The sequence below is a fragment of the Pelophylax lessonae genome (assembly GCF_965119305.1).
Source record: "Pelophylax lessonae genome assembly, chromosome: 12".
NCBI lineage: Eukaryota > Metazoa > Chordata > Amphibia > Anura > Ranidae > Pelophylax > Pelophylax lessonae.
Genome location: NC_138779.1, coordinates 5,400,907 through 5,413,442, shown reverse-complemented (window position 1 = coordinate 5,413,442; position 12,536 = coordinate 5,400,907). Strand labels below are relative to the sequence as shown.

The window sequence follows — 12,536 nt, the reverse complement described above, 5'->3', positions numbered from 1 at the left end:
AAGAATACACAAAGGAAAAAATAAATATATATATATACGGTATATACGTTTTATATATATATATATATATATATATATATATATATATATATATATACTGTCACCAGTTATATGATGACGCTGTACTGCACTGGTGACAGTATGTAAAAAAATTTTTTTTTTTCTTTTATTAATAACAACTTTAAAAAAAACTCGCCATGCCTCCCACTAAATACCTTGGACTGTCTACTTTCCATAAAGGGGTCATTTGTGCTGTCCTGGTGTTTTCGGGTCTCAAGAAATGACATCAGCCGTCAGTACATCAGGACTGATCAATTTTCAGATATACATCCCATAGTTTGTGGACTCTATAACTTTCCTACAGCCTAAACAATATACACTAATTTGGGTTATTTTCACCAAGCAAATGTAGCATAATACATTTTGACTCAAATTTTTGATGAAAGATTATTTATTTGCAAAATTAGAAACTAAGAAAATTTCAAAATTTTCAGTCTTTTTTTTTTTTTTTTGTTTATTTCGCAAAAAAAAAAAAAACAGTGGTGAATAAATGCCATCAAAAGAAAGCTCAATTTATGTGAAAAAAAATTATAAACATTTCATATGGGTACAGCGTTGCATGACAGCGCACTTGTCATTCAATGTGTGACAGCGCTGAAAGCTGAAAATTGGCCTGGGCAGGAAGGGGGTGAAATTGCCCTTTATTGAAGCAATTAATTTCTAAAGAAAACAAACAGAAAATATTTGTAATGGTTTACGTTAGACAATAAGGATGTGATGTCTCCAGCCTTGTATTTTTCCCTGACTCAGGATGGAGACATCCCAGCAATTCTGGTGGCCTTTGTTTCCTATACCATTACGAAGTAACTTAGTGGATGTTTTTAAAGCACTAACACAGAGATGGCGAACCCATGGCACACGTGCCACAGCTGGCACGCAGAGCCCTCTCTGTGGGCACGCGAGGAAGAAGAGCGTGCACCACAGACCGGCTAACCTTTATAAGGTCAGCAGCTTTGTGAGGGGTGCAATAGTAAGCAGGGCATGTAGAAGTAAGCAAAGAGGGGGGGCTTTGGGAGGCAGAGGTGAGTAGCTGGGTTGGGGTGCATTTACATATGCAGCATCCCTTGCTGCTCTTCTGAGAAACAATCCACGGTGGATCAATTTTCAGACGGCAGTTGGCAGGTGGCTGGGAGGCGATATATCGCATTCCCACTCCCAGTTGGTTTTGTGTTGCAGTTTGGGCACTCGGGCTCGAAAAGGTTCTCTAACAACTCGTAATATGCCTTCTATTTCATATATGCATTCATGTTTATATCCAGAACCTTGTACAAGAATTACTTTGTTCTTTCTTTTTCTTGTAATTTGCATTGAAACTAATAAAAATCAATTTAAAAAAAAAAGAAAGTATTTGTAAAAACTTTATACGTTCCTCTTCAAAGCAGATCTGGGAGAACAATGGTATACACGGAAGTGGGTGCTTACTGTATGCAAATACCTCCAATTGAAGTCCAATTCAGATGCTTTGCCATGTGCTCACCGCCATTTAAACCCCTACAACGCGATGCGCGCTCTTCTGAATGTTTGAGACTCTGTAGCACAAAGTTTAAAGCCCGGGGACACGATTTTTCTGGAATTTTGACTTTACATGGAGACATAGCACACTGGTTAACAGCTGGTCTTAAAATATGATAATGAGGTCTTAGTTTTGCACCATTGGCCTAAACCTAATTATAACATCTGTTACAATCTTGAGATTCTGCACTGTAGTCAAATGCGTGTAACATTTGCATTTAATTGCATCATCAGACGTGCTTAATAATGAGTAATGGGGCTCTTCAGGGACACGCCTCGGACTGAATCACAGTCCATGAATGAACTATGGAGGAAAGCTTAGACAGCTGGCAAAACATGGAGGACAATTAAACACAGAAGAAGATTCATAACAGAGAGATAAACAAATGTAAACGTATTGAATAGATGCATGGGGGGGGGCTTGTTCCCTAATGCACTGCGAGGAGCCATGCTCAGTCTACTGTAGTGAGATCGGTGAGAGATTGGACCGCATTGATTTCTTCGGCTTATTTTACATTCAATATCACTGCTCTATGCATTGCCTGGCCTGTGTACGGTAATATGCGTGATGGCACTGTGTTTATCGCTGTAGCACTATTATCTTGGGATCAATTACTAGCAGAGATCTTTTTACATAGGACTTGTACGTTCTACCAGTGTTCATGCAGATTTCCTCCTATACCAACGCAGATATAGATTTGTCATACGAGTGGAGAGAAGAAACTGCCTGTGAAGCAACGCGTTTTATAAAATGTTAAAGGAAGTGTAAATCATTGCTGAGCACACACGCTTTTAAAGGGAAATGATAATCTGTATTCCAGAACACACAGCCCATTCCCCAGTATCCGTGTCACCAGTAAGATCTGTATTCCAGTACACTAACCAGTATCCATGTCACCAGTAAGATCTGCTCTCCAGTACACACAGCCCATTCCCCAGTATCCGTGTCACCAGTAAGATCTGCTCTCCAGTACACTAACCAGTATCCATGTCACCAGTAAGATCTGCTCTCCAGTACACTAACCAGTATCCATGTCACCAGTAAGATCTGCTCTCCAGTACACACAGCCCATTCCCCAGTATCCATGTCACCAGTAAGATCTGCTCTGCAATACACACAGCTCACTCCCCAGTATCCATGTCACCAGTGAGATCTGTACTCCAGTACACACAGCTCACTCCCCAGTATCCATGTCACCAGTGAGATCTGTACTCCAGTACACACAGCTCACTCCCCAGTATCCATGTCACCAGTGAGATCTGTACTCCAGTACACACAGCTCACTCCCCAGTATCCATGTCACCAGTGAGATCTGTATTCCAGTGCACACAGCTCACTCCCCAGTATCCATGTCACCAGTAAGATCTGCTCTGCAATACACACAGCTCACTCCCCAGTATCCATGTCACCAGTGAGATCTGTACTCCAGTATACACAGCTCACTCCCCAGTATCCATGTCACCAGTGAGATCTGTACTCCAGTACACACAGCTCACTCCCCAGTATCCATGTCACCAGTGAGATCTTTACTCCAGTACACACAGCTCACTCCCCAGTATCCATGTCACCAGTGAGATCTGTATTCCAGTGCACACAGCTCACTCCCCAGTATCCATGTCACCAGTGAGATCTGTATTCCAGTACACACAGCTCACACCCCAGTATCCATGTCACCAGTGAGATCTCTACTGCAGTACACACCTCACTCCCCAGTATCCATGTCACCTGTGAGATCTGTACTCCAGTACACACACCTCACTCCCCAGTATCCATGTCACCAGTGAGATCTTTGTTCCAGTACACACAGCTCACACCCCAGTATCCATGTCACCAGTGAGATCTTTGCTCCAGTACACACACCTCACTCCCCAGTATCCATGTCACCTGTGATATGCTGCTGAGCTGTGCTAGAACTTAGCTTTTAACTCTCAGGTTAAGTCAAAAGATCCTGGACTGTAGTAAGACTTGACTTCACTGGCTGAGGTAGCTCCTTGTAATTGCTTGTGCTGCAGCAACTCTCAACACTGTACACTTCACACTGTACACATTAACTCTTCAGGGCCCAACCACTGGCGCCCACTCTGACACTTCAGGGTCCTCTCACTAGGCACCCCCTCTGACACTTCAGGGACCTCTCACTAGGCACCCCCTCTGACACTTCAGGGTCCTCTCACTAGGCACCCCCTCTGACACTTCAGGGTCACACTTGCACCCCCTTTACAGCTAGCTGGCTCCTGGATCCCTTGGACCTTCACCAGAGCGGTCCCCTCTCAGCTAGGCAAACCCCCAGGGGTAGGTCACAGTACTCACAAACTGGGAATGCTTTCCTGGAACTGGACCCCCTCTACTTCGCTAGTCCTTGACACACCGGATCCTCTCTGCAGCTCAGCTCAGCTCTCTCTGTACTCTCAGGCAAGCCGACCCGATCCTTCTGACAGGAGGAGAGACAGCCGTACTTTCCCTCCTGGGGCTCTGCTTCCCACCAAAAACGCTGCGTCATGCAAACCTATACCCACTGCCAGAATCCTGTGCAGCAGAATCTGCCTTTCTGGGGTAGATACAAGCCTGAATGTGCCACTCATTGGGTTTCCTCCACTGCCCAATGAGAACGTTCTCATGGAACCAGTGGGGAGACTCCCAAGCCTCAACAGCAACACCTGGGAGACATGACAGCCCAGCTGAAAATCAGGCAGCCAAGGCCCACTATAGTTTTGCCTAGCACCTACCTTGTAGGGTGCTACATATACAAGTGTAGCACTGTCCCCTAAGGAGCTGCTGAGTGTGGATTCCCCTGGGTTACCCATAGCAACAGTCCATAAAACTTATCACTTTAAGACTTAGGTTAAGACAATGAACAGTCCAGGTGATTTGGTTTTTGTGTTTTATTTTGGAACTTTGATGGGAGAAGGGATGAGTGGGATACTCCAACTTGAACCATGCACAAATTCTGAGGACACTAACTGTAATGAGTGCGGCAAGGCCGCTGCTTCACCTTGCCACTGAAGTGAAGTGGAAAATAGGTTCCTGACTGGATTTCTCTTCAGGGTCCTGACTTGGGAACCCCTTTTCTTACTTCTCGTGCACGCTAGCCCCTTGTCCACTAATTCTCCACTGGTCCCCTTCCTGGGCAGACCCCTGGCAAGCTTCCCGGTACTCACGGACACTGTTTTTCCCTGGGTTGCTCTGCCTTCAGCCCCATTTGTCAGTATCCTGGACCTCTTGGCTCAGCATCACACTCTGGATCTACTAGGCCGACTTGCCTGTGTCCACCTTCCTTGCTGACAGGAGGAGAGACAGCCATCACCCTCCTCTTGGGACCTGACTTCCCGCCCAAATACACCCTGTCACATGTGCCCCTGGCTTTTATAGCCTATCCCAGGATGCACCACTCTTGTGCCCACCCACTGGGACAGCCACAAAAGCCTGTGTGTCACTGGCTGGGTTTCCTCCACTGTCCAACAGGCTGCCCTATTGGATACAGCGTGGACACTCCCTCAAACCAAGTGAATCGCACATGGACACATGCAACAGGCAAAACTACTGATCAGGCTCCCCTGATAAGAAAATGGAGCAAAACAATGCCTTTACCTAGCACCTATCTAGGAGGGTGCTACACAAGGTTCCCTCTGATTGGCTAGGATAGAGAGGTGGATGATGTCACAACACTTACCTCAGCAAAATCAGAGAAAGCCTCAATAAAATACAAAGCTGCCTGTGAGTAACTGGGCATTCCTAAGTCCTCTTCAGTTTTGTTCAGGAACAGGACGGGAGGCTTTGTAGTGGGGTTTTTTCCAGTGACACCACCCATACAGGTACATTTTTTCTTTTTAGTCATTCCCCCGATGCAGGGGCATTTTTTTCCTTCTAGTGAAACCCCCCACACAGGGACATTATTTCCTTTCAGTGACACCACCAACTCATCAGGGACCTTTTTGTCCTTCCAGTGACCCCACCAACACCGACGATGACATTAATGATGCAGAGACATTTTTTTTCTTTTCAGTGATGCTGACTGAGGGACATTTATTGCTTTTTGGTGACACCACTGACTTAGAGACATTTTTTCATTCCAGTCTCACCACCAACTATGGGACATTTTTTCATGTTAGTGACACAGCTGATGCAGGGCCATTTTTTCCCTTCAGTGATACCACCAACCCAGGGACATATTTTCCCTTGCCACTGTAACCCCAAAAGTTTCACTGTTAATATTTCATAGCATGCCACAAACATTATAAACATTTTTGTGTCCACCACTATTGACCTCATGTGCTTTTCCACTCAATGTCCAATAGGCAGAGTGGAGCGCAGTTTACCTCTCCCTGGGCCCTGAGAAGTTTTTTCTTCTCCCTGGGATCTAAAAAGTTTTTTCTTCTCCATGGGCCCTGAGAAGTTTTTTCTTCTCCCTGGGATCTAAAAAGTTTTTTCTTCTCCATGGGCCCTGAGAAGTTTTTTCTTCTCTGGAGTTAGGCTTGAAGGAAATTTCTGCTTTAATCATCTGCTTTTCCACCCAATGTCAAATAGGTGGAGTGGGAGGGGCAATATACTTCTCCCTGGACCCTTAGAACTTTTTTCTTCTCCCTGAGCCCTGAGAAGTGTTTTCTTCTGAAAGACAACAAAAAAAAACAACAAAAAAAGAAGGTTCAGCAGCATCCTTTTGGCTCTGAGGAAGGGGGGTTCGCCCTCGAAACACGTCAGCCCAGCCACAGTGGTTTATTACATGGTACACAGCATGCCATCCAGCATCGCGTAGTACCCTGGCCAAATTGGAGACCCTATGTTGAACATGTTGTTATGTGCGATATTCCCATCTGGTTTGTGAGTATAATGCTTATTTTATACTATTTTAATAAACATTTTTAGTGGTGATGCACTAGGTCGGTGCGCCCCTTTCTTTTTTTGTTGTCTTTCACTTGTTTTCGGACACCCTTGGTCCTGAGGGGGCGGCAAGACCAGTAGTCATATCCATCTAAGCCCGTTGGAAGTGTTCCTCTTTTTTTCCCCACCATTGTTTTTTCACTAGAACGCAGGAGGTTTGTTTTCTACCTGGGCCCTGAGAAGTTTTTTCTTCTCCCTGTGCCCTAAATTTTTATTTTTCCTTTCCATGGGCTCTGCATAGTTTTTTCTTCTCCCTGGGCCCTGAGAAGTTTTTTCTTCTCCCTGGACCCTGAGAAATGTTTTCTTCTCCCTGGGCCCTGAGAATTTTTTTTCTTCTCCCTGGGCTCTGCAAAGTTTTTTCTTCTCCCTGGGCCCTGAGAAGTTTTTTCTTCCCCCTGGGCTCTGAGAGGTTTTTTTCTTTTCCCTGGGCCCTGAGAGTTTTTTTTCTTTTCCCTGGGCCCTGAGAGGTTTTTTCTTCTCCTGGACCCTGAGAAGTGTTTTATTCTCCCTGGGCTCTGAAAAGTTTTTTCTTCTCCCTGGGCCCTGAGAAGTTTTTTCTTCTCCCTGGGCCCTGAGAAGTTTTTTCTTCTCCCTGGACCCTGAGAAGTTTTTTCTTCTCCCTGGGCCCTGAGAAGTTTTTTCTTTTCCCTGGACCCTGAGAAATGTTTTATTATTCATGGGCCCTAAGAAGTTTTTTCTTCTCCTGGGCCCTGAGAAGTTTTTTCTTCTCCCTGCCCCTGAACAGTTTTTTCTTTTCCCTGGGCCCTGTAAAGTTTTTTCTTCTCACTGGGCCCTGAGAATTGTTTTCTTCTCCATGGGCCCTGCAAAGTTTTTTCTTCTCCCTGGGCCCTGCAAAGTTTTTTCTTCTCCATGGGCCCTGCAAAGTTTTTTCTTCTCCCTGGGCCCTGCAAAGTTTTTTCTTCTCCCCTGGGCCCTGAGAAGTTTTTTCTTCCTTCTAGGCCCTGAGAAGTTTTTTCTTCTCCCTGGGCCCTGAGATGTTTTTTCTTCTCCCTGGGCACCAGTTGACTTTGTCCCGACATTGGTGGCCACAAGTATTTGTAAATTAAATGGCTTGTTTGGACCCTCTTGATGAAAATGAAGTGAACGTGAAATGAAACCTGGAGTTAGGCTTGGAGGAAAGTAAATTAAAAAGAAAATGTTGCACCTCCAGGGATCAGAGCTTCCCATCACTGGTTTTATGGTTTTAGACAGTTGACCTTTCTATCACCGTCAGATATTTGTGGGTCAATGTAGAGGGAAGTTCGGTTCATCTTTTCTAAAACATGTTCATAAAAGTTCCTCATTTACATGGTAACTTGGTGGACTGAAGCCCAATGCTTATAATATAAACCGGCGGACATCGGGAGGCACGATTCTTTGCTGCCTTGCTGTCTCTATATAGGTTGGTGTGCAAAGGTTTTGAAATTGTGTTTGCTGTGCATTCATACTGACCCGTATGGAGAAATAAAGCGAAGCTTAGATGAAGATCAGGAGCACATTAGCTCTTCATCTCTTTATTTAAACCTCAATCATAAAAAGGTGTTCTAATCTGAGCCTGGATGGCCTTTGCCTTATAACTGCAATTAGGAGGAAAACGATTTACAAATAAATAAGCTCACCCTTTCCCAACGTAAGAACCGCGCGTCATACAGCTGACCTAACCCGCCAATTAATGAGCCGTCTGAGCTGCTAATAGGAGAAGTGATTGCAGCGGGTATCTACCATTTCACATCCACCTTCTGTATGAGGGAAGCTGGAAAATGACTCTCTATGGATTTCTCTATTGTTTAACCGGTTGCCGACCGCCACAAGTACATATACTGCGGCGGTCAGCCCCGGCCAGGCAAAGTGACGTACCGGTACGTCACTAGCCTGTCACTAGCTTGTGAGCCAATAGCGGGCGATCGCGCGCCCGCCCCAGCTCGTTCCCTAGGAAGTCCATGCGTGTGACCGGCGGACCCGATGTCCGCCGGTCACTCGGCGATCGTCGGTGGAGAGGGAGAAAGGCAGGCGGCTGATGTAAACAAAGCCGCCTGTCATTCTCCCCTGTGTAGGAATAGTGATCATACGGTTCTACTATGTAGGACCGTTGATCACTGTTCCTAGGGCAGTAGCCATGTCCAATGACAGTTAGAAGCACGCCCCTAGGGACACACTTAACCCCTCCTTCCCCAATAAAGTTAACCCCTTCCCTGCCAGTGTCATTTTGCAGTAACAGTGCATATATATGGCACTGATTACTGCAGTAATGTCACTGGCAACCCCAAAAGTGTCAAAAATGTCAGTCAACGGTCCGATCTGTCCGCCGCAATGTCGCAGTACCGCAAAAAAATCGCAGATCGCCGCCATTACGCGTTAAAAAAAAAACAACAAAAATGACAGAAATCTTTCCCTTAGTTAGTAAACACAATAACTTTTGCGCAAACCAATCAAAATACGCTTTTTGCGAATTTTTTTTAGCAAACATATGTAGCATAAAACAAATTGGCCTAAAATGTTAAAAAATTTAGATTTTTACATTTTTTTTTGGGGAATTTCATATAAAAAAATTTAAAAAATATTGTTATTTTTGCAAAATTGACGCTCTTTTTTTGTTTATAGCGCAAAAAGTAAAAATCGCACAGGTGATCAAATACCACCAAAAGAAAGCTCTGTTTGTGGGAAAAAAAGGAAGTCAAATTCGTTTAGGTACAGCGTAGCACGACCGCGCAATTGTCCGTTAAAGTCACACAGTGCCGAATCGCAAAAAAAACCCTGGTCAGGAAGGGGGTAAAATCTTCCGGGGCTTAAGTGGTTAAGGGGAATGTGCATTATTGCCAGTTATTTTTCGCAGGCCCTTACCTTATGAAAGCACCTATAAAAGTCATACGATTAGTGGATGGGTCCTTCCCTAAGAAAAAAACATGGTCTATTTTTTGGAACCATAGTGTCAGGATCTGAATCTAAATCGGGGAACCTCTGCAGTGTCTGGGTGAAGGTGTCCTCACTGTGCCACCTGAGATGCTGGACAGCTCCCTGCCTGGTTGTTTGGACAACCTTACCTTGTATCTTGTTTCTAGTTAACCTTGGCTTCTTAGCTCCTCCCATCAATTTCCTATTTTAGCCATGTCTCTGCACATCTTGTTTGCCAGATTATTTTAGCCACCTTGCCGTGGTCACACTCTATAAAGAAATGTAGCCAGCCTGCCTTGGTCTCACCGTATATAGGAATATAGCCACCCTGTCCTGGTCCTACTGTATGTAGGAACGTAACCACGCCATCTTGGTCCCACTGTTTGTAGGAATGTAGCTACTCTGCCGTGGTCCCACTGTATTTAGGAGTGAAGCCACCCTGTCCTGGTCCTACTGTATGTAGGAACATAACCACCCTGACTTGGTGACACTGTATGTAGGAATGCAGCCACCCTGCCTTGGTACCACTGTATATTAGGAGTGTAGCCATCCTGTCTTGGTTACACTGTGTATAGAAAAATAGCCACCCTTCCTTGGTCTCACTGTATGTAGGAACAAAGCCACCCTTCCTTGGTCTCACTGTATGTAGGAACAAAGCCACCCTTCCTTGGTCTCACTGTATGTAGGAACAAAGCCACCCTTCCTTGGTCTCACTGTATGTAGGAATGTAGCCACCCTGTCTTGGTCCCACTGTATGTTGGAACAAAGCCACCCTTCCTTGGTCTCACTGTATGTAGGAACATAGCCACCCTGCCTTGGTCTCACTGTATGTAGGAACAAAGCCACCCTTCCTTGATCCCACTGTATGTAGAAACATTGCCACCCTGCCTTGGTCTCACTGTATGTAGCCACCCTGCCTTGGTCCCACTGTATGTAGGAAAGTGACCACACTATCTTGGTCCTACTGTAGGTAGGAACATAGCCACGCTGCCTTGATCTCACTGTACGTAGGAATGTAGCCACCCTGCCTTGGTCTCACACTATGTAGGAACATAGCCACCCTGCCTTGGTCTCACTGTATGTAGGAATGTAGCCACCCTGCCTTGGTCTCACACTATGTAGGAACATAGCCACCCTGCCTTGGTCTCACTGTATGTAGGAAAAAAGCCACCCTTCCTTGGTCTCACTGTATGTAGGAACATAGCCACCCTGCCTTGGTCTCACACTATGTAGGAACATAGCCACCCTTCCTTGGTCTCACTGTATGTAGAAACATTGCCACCCTGCCTTGGTCCCACTGTATGTAGGAAAGTGACCACACTATCTTGGTCTTACTGTAGGTAGGAACATAGCCACGCTGCCTTGGTCTCACTGTATGTAGGAATGTAGCCACCCTGCCTTGGTCCCACTGTAAGTAGGAACGTAACAACACTGTTTTGACCCCACTGTATATAGGAACCTAGCCACGCTGCCTTGATCTCACTGTGTGTAGGAACATAGTGTCAAGTCCAACTGATAGCTTCAGCCTTAATGCTGGTAAACCACTTGCAAGCTGCATGGTATTTATAGGTATTGTGGTCGGCGAGTGGATAAAGTTAGGAAAATGATTTGTAGTCCACAGAGCTAGCGGGGAACAATGGTAACCAATAACAGACCAGAGGTGGAGAGCTCACTGGATTTCTGGCTGGATGATCAGCGATTTATTTTTTGGGACATTTACCAGAATGAAAGGGAGAAAATAGCAGAAATTTCTTGTTACAGTTTACATCCACTTTAACAACTTCTTGCACTCGGAGTTCCTGGTGTCTCATGAAATTGGCGGGGCCTGACCTCGGGTACCTGATGTGTTATTATGTCTGCACAACAGTCTGTCCTAATAAACGGCGTCTCTGCTAGGTGATTCAGTAGATTCCCGCTGACTGAATATTGTGGCCCCCCGCCGGCCCTCCAGCCGTACCTTGATTGTGATTCCTATCAGACCGATGCCAGTTTCCTCCCACACTTCACAAACATACTTGTAGGTTAATTGGCTTCCACCTAAACTGGCCCCGGTGTGTGTATGACTGTGCCGGGATTACCGCCTAATCCCTTTATTTACTGACAAATCTAAATTATACCGCTTCTGCAGCTCATTACATTCAGGCTGTGTTTATGGGCAAGGTCAGGCGAGAACTTTGTGCATCATGCCCGGTAATTAAAGGGAACGTATTGCATCATCTGAAAATATTTACACTCATTTACATTATTAATAATATTTTAAAAATGTTGTATTATTTATATATATATATATATATATATATATATATATATATATATATATATGTATATATATATATATATATATATATATTAATATATGTATAAATATTATATTATTTATATATATAATTTTTTATTATTTATTTTATATATATATATACAAACAATACAAAATTATATATATAATTAATATATTTTATATATATATATATATATATATATATATATATATATATATATAAATAATACAATATATATATAGTATCTCACAAAAGTGAGTACACCCCCCCCCCCCCCACCCACACACACACACAAATTTCTATAAATATTTTATTCTATCTTTTCATGTGACAACACTGAAGAAATGACACTTTGCTACAATGTAAAGTAGTGAGTGTACAGCTTGTATAACAGTGTAAATTTGCTGTCCCCTCAAAATAACTCAACACACAGCCATTAATGTCTAAACCGCTGGCCACAAAAGTGAGTACACCCCTAAGTGACAATGTCCAAATTGGGCCCAATTAGCCATTTTCCCTCCCCGGTGTCATGTGACTCGTTAGTGTTACAAGGTCTCAGGTGTGAATGGGGAGCAGGTGTGTTAAATTTGGTGTTATCGCTCTCACTCTCTCATACTGGTCACTGGAAGTTCAACATGGCACTTCATAAAAGACAGAGGTGTATAGGCGTTTAAGGATATAGGCAATTATATAGCAGCAATAATAATAATAAAACAGCAATAATGGTAGTGCAAATGCTGAGGACAGGGGGGTTGGGATGCACAGGGGGGATTAATAGTCCATGTGCATATCACTGGATTAGGGGAATAATGAAAGACTTAAAAGAACTTGAAGAAGTCTGTAAGTGGGGTCCAAACCAGTACCTGGGATGGATGGTAGCAACTCAAGGCCGGCTCTCAAGAAGAGTGAAGTCA

General features: G+C 44.3%; 1 long non-coding RNA gene across 1 annotated transcript in view; it reads left to right on the top strand.

Annotated features, from left to right (window-relative positions):
• LOC309568610 overlaps positions 1–10,239 on the top strand; it is a 93,999-nt gene extending 83,760 nt beyond the window's left edge. The window contains exon 3 of the long non-coding RNA XR_014226045.1: positions 10,178–10,239. This is a non-coding gene — a long non-coding RNA (uncharacterized lncRNA). The remainder of the gene's footprint in view (positions 1–10,177) is intronic.
• The last annotated feature ends 2,297 nt before the right edge of the window (positions 10,240–12,536 follow it).